At 40.6% G+C, this 6,768-nt stretch overlaps 1 non-coding gene across 1 annotated transcript; it reads right to left on the bottom strand.

The window, feature by feature from the left end:
- Positions 1-458: 458 nt before the first annotated feature.
- Positions 459-589, bottom strand: LOC133046889 (small nucleolar RNA SNORA44). Its single transcript, XR_009690591.1, has one exon. It is a non-coding gene; the product is annotated as a small nucleolar RNA SNORA44 (small nucleolar RNA).
- Between the last annotated feature and the right edge of the window lie 6,179 nt (positions 590-6,768).

Below are 6,768 nucleotides of genomic sequence, written 5' to 3'. Positions count from 1 at the left end.
AGGGGTTTGTCATTGTTTTCTTTCCTTTGAAATGAGCATTATCTTCCAATCTAAGCATTGACTACTTCTCATTTCTCTTCTCTCATCTGGGAGCTTCTACTTGAATCTTATCCATTTTAAGTAGATGGTTAACTACAGCAGGATATGGCTTTTTTCTTTTTTTGAACTTTCTATTTTGTGTTAGTGTACAGCTGATCGACAATGTTGTGATAGTTTCAGGTGAATAGGGAGGGATTCAGCCATACACATTCTTGTATTCATTCTCCCCCAAACTCCCCTCCCATCTAGGCTGACAAATAACATTGAGCAGAGTTCCACGTGCAGTAGGTCCTTGTTGGTTATCCATTTTATTTTATTTATTTATTTTTTAAGCGTTAACAAAAAACCTAATCTACACAGAATGTGATTTTGATGGAAACATGGATTCAAGTGGAAGACTTCCAGCCCAAATCCTGAGAGATGATAAGAAAGGCGAGTGGCAGCTGCAGGTATTATGCTGACCTGTGCTGTCAAAGTCTCTCCACGTTGCTCTCGCATGCAGTTGGAGATCCCATGGCCACAACAGGCCACAGCCCTTGGAAACATGTTGTGGTTATCCATTTTAAATACAGCAGTGTGTACATGCCCATCTCAAACTCCTAACTCTTATTTTTAAGAAAGGTTCTAAAGTCACTGCATTTGGTGTGATGATTTCAGTTTGACAAACACTAGAACAGAACAATTGCATAGTCCATGTCTGTGATCTGCTTCACCTGACAGCTTACTTTTATACTTGTCTGTGGAAAATGTCCAGATGCCATGATGACAAATAGAGAGATAGTAAAGGTAAGTTGGCAGGCCCCAGGTGTCCAAAGTATAACTTGACTGGGTTATAGAATAACCAGGTTGTCCAGTATTATTATGCACTTGTTCCCCAAACAGGCTGCACCCCATACACATCCAGAAAACTTTAAAATGTTTTCCAATTTATTTTAAAATTTAAAGAGTAAAATTCACTTTTTGGTGTTAAGTTCTACGAGTTTTGACAAATGCTTGTTACCACCATCATAATCAAGAAGTAGAACCATTTCACCACTCCTCCCAAAATTCCCTCGTGTTATCTTTTTGTACTCAAAACCCATCCCCACCCTTAAACTCCAGAAAACACTCATCTGTCCTCCATCACTAAGGTTTCACATTTTCCAGAAAGTCATATAAGAGGAATTATAGTACAGAAAGGGAATTCCTTTACTTTGTACAATATACTAGAGATTCATCCTTGTTGTTGCTTTTATCAGAACTTTGTTCCTCTTAATTGCTGAGTACTATTCTATTATACAGAGGTACCACAGTTGGTTTATATACCCTCAGCTCAGAGACATTTGGGTTATTCCCAAATTTGGATGATTACGAATAAAGCTGCTATAACCATTCATACATAGTTCTTTGTGTGGACGTACATTTTTATTTCTCTTGGGTAAATATATAGAAGTGAGATCCTTGAAAAGTTCTGAAAAATATTCCTATGTTCACTGAATTTCAATCCCTTGGGTTTGGGGCCATGGAATATGTACTTCTAAAATGCTCAGCAGGTGTGACTTCTTAATGGGTATGAATGTTCATTTAGGGTGAGGAAATGTCTTAAAAGAAATATAGATGCTTTTTGTACACAGTGCACGTACTAAATACCATTGAATTGTATACTTAAAATGGTTAATTTTACATTATATGACTTTTGCTTTAATTTAAAAGAAACTAAAAAAAAAAAAGGTCCCCAAGTGATTCTAATTTTTGAATGTTCTGATCTTGGGAGGCTGTATGTAGATATCTTTCATTTTTAAGATGTTTGTACTTGTTAGAGACTGGTCTCAGGAGAATGTAACTGGATCTTGGGTCCAGGCTTCAATGTGTGAATCTGTAACAAACTGAATCTTCTTTAGAAAGTTCAAGGAGTCTTAACAACTTCTGGTGGTTAGAAGGTAGACTGTAGCTTATGTGCCCTCTTGGAGTTTGTGCCAAGTTTGGTTGGATGCAGAATTTTGAGATCATCAGATTTCTGCTCCCATCTAATTATAGCTCCTAGGAATTAGTATGGCCTCAACATTCAAAAAACTAGATCATAGCATCCAGTCCCATCACTTCATGGCAAATAGATGGGGAAACAGTGGAAACAGTGACAGATTTTATTTTGGGGGGATCCAAAATCACTGCAGATGGTTACTGCAGCCATGAAATTAAAAGACGCTTGCTCCTTGGAAGAAAAGCTATGATCAACCTAGACAGCACCTTAAAAAACAGGGACATTACTTTGCTGACAATGGTCTGTCAGGTCAAAGCTATGGTTTTTCCAGTGGTCATGTATGGATGTGAGAGCTGGACTAAAAGAAAGCTGAGCACCGAAGAATTGATGCTTTTGAACTGTGGTGTTGGAGAAGACTCTTGAGAGTCCCTTAGACTGCAAGGAGACCCAGCCAGTCAACCCTAAAGGATATCAGTCCTGAATATTCATTGGAAGGACTGATTCTGAAGCTGAAGCTCCAATACTTAAGCAAAGAACTGATTTATTGGAAAAGACCCTGATGCTGGGAAAGAAAGAAGGCAGGAGGAAAAGGGGGTGACAGAGGATGAGATGGTTGGATGGCATCACTGACTCAATGGACATGAGATTGAGCAAGCTCTGGGAGTTGGTGATGGACAGGGAAGCCTGGCGTGCTGCAGTCCATGGGGTCAAAGAGAGTTGGACATGACTGAGTGACTAGACTGACTGGGTCTAGCCTGTACTGAAGTGGAGCAGTGTAGCTGAGATCCTTCTCACCAGAGAATTCCCAAGGGGTTAGATCACAATGATGTTACAGTTTGGACTTGAACCGGTGAAGAAGATTCAGTGATTGAACTCCCTAGTGTTCAGATTGCATCTGACCATGAGCAAAAACAGGAAATTGCTGTACTACCACATACACCTTGTCTTCCCCGCCTTCCCCTGCTTCCTCAGGCTGACTCAGGGCTGGACGCATTCACTGCAGACTTGGTCATAGAGGTGAGGAACAATCAGGCAAAAAACCATCAGTGAAGAAAATTTGTTTGGATTGGCTGCTTCTTTATCTCCCTTTTCTGGACTTCTTCCCCACAACTTGGTGCCTTTACAGACAGGCTCCCACGGTGGAGAGCTCTGGGGCCATCTACCCCAGCGGTCTTTGTGTACTAGACCATTTTCTGACTACTTCTATCTCCTCACCCTTATTTTTCCTGTATTCTGTCCTCCCTTCAAGGCTAGTGTGAAATTGGAATTAAGGTGTGGAGAGTGGTAGTATCTGAACATATTTGCTCTCTCTCTGCTTCTAGGTGATATGTTATTCTCTCCTCATTATCATCTGAAGAAATGAGCAGGGCAGAAGTGAGGACACACAGTAGGACTGTTGGTGAAGAAATTTTTTTTTTTTTTTTTTAGGTCAGGGAAACATTTAGATGCATGTTACATAGGAAATTGACTTGAATGTATTCCTCTGTTTATATAAAAGGTCAAAATTCCAGAGTATTCTGTGGAAGCATAGTTAACTTTCTTATCCACCCATCCCTTCATCTATCTATTCATCCATCCATCAATTATGGACCCCTCCTATGTACATGCTGGGCTTCCCTGGTAGCTCAGAGGTTAAAGCATCTGCCTGCAATGTGGGAGACCTGGGTTCGATCCCTGGGTCGGGAAGGTCCCCTGGAGAAGGAAATGGCAACCCATTCCAGTATACTTGCCTGGAGAATCCCATGGACAGAGTAGTCTGGTGGGCTATAGTCCACGGTGTTGCAAAGAGTCGGACACGACTGAGCGACTTCACTTTCACTTTCACTTTATGTACATGCTACTGTGCTATATGATACATTATAATATATGTTGGGAAGGAATAGGGAAGAGACAAAGATACGATAAATAGATGCCTTAAGGCAGTGACTGTCAGGGATTTATCATCTGAGAGAATTGGAAAATCTTGGCTGGTACACACAGTGATGATCCCTAAGGAAAACAGCACAGCTGCTTCACAGGCTGTAAAGGAGACCAAAAAAAGCACATAATGACATCTTGGCAAAATGTACCTCCAGGCACATTTCCCAGAGGGCTGTGGTTGCCTGGTCTGCACCCCTCCTCGGTTATAACAGTGGCCAGCAGGCTGTGTTCTGTCATTAGTAACAGCTCCCTTTGTGGGAATAGTGGTGTAATTGTGGACAGAAGTTCATGCTGGGTTCTATTTATAGCCTCTGATGACTCATTAATATGTTACCTTAGCAAAGGCTAGTTCCAGAGCTAGCCGCCTATTACCTTTCAGTCACAAACATTCTCACTGGAATATTCTGATGAAATAAAAAGCAAATTATCTGTAAAATACTCCTAGCAATTTGCACATCAGCCTTTTAATTGGTGTAATATTAGCCACACTTATATTTAGTATTGCAAACTACATTTGTCAAAAGTACTGGCATCTCCTGGTGCTTACCAACAGGTAGATTTTGTGTGAAGGAAAGAAAAAAAATTCACGGGTAGTTTTCTAAAGAGTTTAACCAGCAGTTGATCTGGAAAATATGTTAACCAACCTTCAAAAGTATTTCCGTTCCCGGAAGTCTTTGCACCCTCTGTGACTAGGCCCTTTGTGACATTTCCACACACGTGACCTTCACACTCATCACTTTGACTCCAGCAGAGAAGTCGTGGTCGAGGGTGACTCTAAGCTTTGTTGAGATGTTAGGGTAAGACTTTGAAGCTGCAGTGCATTTATCAATTCAGTCTGAAAAACAACCTCTGTGGTTAAGCATGTTAAATCCCCCTGTGCTTTCATAGCAACTTGGCTAAAGGTTATTACCATGAACACTGGAGGATGAGTGGGAGATAGCTTAGACCAGAGCACTGTCACCAAAATGAGTTCAAAGAAGTTACTCATCTTCTATGCATTTTGGCAAAATCTCATAATCAGATATTATTCTACACTTTCTTAAAAATACAGCCTATACCAAAGACTACCAAAGCCAAGTGCTAGCAAAGATGAAAGCAACTGGAAATTTCATACATTGCTCATGGAAATACAAATGGTGCAACCACTTCAGAAAACAATTTGGCAGTTTCTCATAAAGTGAAACACACACTTAGCCCATACAATGGTCTCAAACTCGTAGGTATTTACTGAAAAAAAATGAAAACCTATGTCCCTGGCAGGTAGTGGTGCATGTGGGAGGAAGAGAGTATTCAGACTGAGCAAGTAGCTTCTCCAAGAGCGGGACAAGGTATAGGAATGGAGAATATGGAGCATGGAGGGTGGGAGAGGAAAGAAGAGGCTGGAGACCGCCAGTGTTGAGCTTGGTGGGTCTTTGGTCTTTATCCTGAGATTGATGAGAGACTATTAAAATGTGTGAAGCATGAATCAGACATGCCTTTTGAAAAGATCAGTCCAGCTGCAGTGCAGAGAACAGACTGGAGGGAGGTGCAGAGGACTGTGGGGAGGCAGTTGCCATGTCTGGGATAGTTCACAGTGGGTTGGGGCTGTGGCATTGGAGATCTTCTCTTTAACCCTCCAAACCCCTGAGATAGTTTGCATTGATGTCTTTTCTATAACAATAGAAATACTTCTGTTTAGAAATAGCAATATTTTTAATAGAAAGAATGATGAATTGCTTGCTTAAAAAATTTGTTTATTAGAAAGCCCAGAGATAAATCCACGTACTGATGGACACCTTATCTTTGACAAAGGAGGCAAGGATATACAATGGAAAAAAGACAACCCCTTCAACAAGTGATGCTGGGAAAACTGGTCAACCACTTGTAAAAGAATGAAACTAGAACACTTTCTAACACCATACACAAGAATAAACTCAAAATGGATTAAAGATCTAAATGGAAGACCAGAAACTATAAAACTCCTAGAGGAGAACATAGGCAAAACACTCTCCGACATAAATCACAGCAAGATCCTCTATGACCCACCTCCCAGAATATTGGAACTAAAAGCAAAAATAAACAAACGGGACCTAATTAAACTTAAAAGCTTTTGCACAACAAAGGAAACTATAAGCAAGGTGAAAAGACAGCCTTCAGAGTGGGAGAAAATAATAGCAAATGAAGCAACAGACAAAGGATTAATCTCAAAAATATACAAGCAACTCCTGCAGCTCAATTCCAGAAAAATAAATGACCCAATCAAAAAATGGGCCAAAGAACTAAACAGACATGTCTCCAAAGAAGACATACAGATGGCTAACAAACACATGAAAAGATGCTCAACATCACTCATTATCAGAGAAATGCAAATCAAAACCACAATGAGGTACCATTTCATGCCAGTCAGGATGGCTGCTATCCAAAAGTCTACAAGCAATAAATGCTGGAGAGGGTGTGGAGAAAGGGAACCCTCTTACACTGTTGGTGGGAATGCAAATTAGTGCAGCCACTATGGAGAACAGTGTGGAGATTCCTTATAAAACTGGAAATAGAACTGCCATATGACCCAGCAATCCCACTTCTGGGCATACACACTGAGGAAACCAGATCTGAAAGAGACACGTGCACCCCAATGTTCATTGCAGCACTGTTTATAATAGCCAGGACATGGAAGCAACCTAGATGCCCATCAGCAGATGAATGGATAAGGAAGCTGTGGTACATATTCACCATGGAATATTACTCAGCCATTAAAAAGAATTCATTTGAACCAGTCCTAATGAGATGGATGAAGCTGGAGCCCATTATACAGAGTGAAGTAAGCCAGAAAGATAAACACCAATACAGTATATATGGGATTTAGAAAGATG

Source organism: Dama dama, chromosome 25 (genome assembly GCF_033118175.1).
Source record: "Dama dama isolate Ldn47 chromosome 25, ASM3311817v1, whole genome shotgun sequence".
In the NCBI taxonomy this organism is placed as follows: domain Eukaryota; kingdom Metazoa; phylum Chordata; class Mammalia; order Artiodactyla; family Cervidae; genus Dama; species Dama dama.
This window is presented reverse-complemented; position numbering and strand designations above follow the sequence as displayed.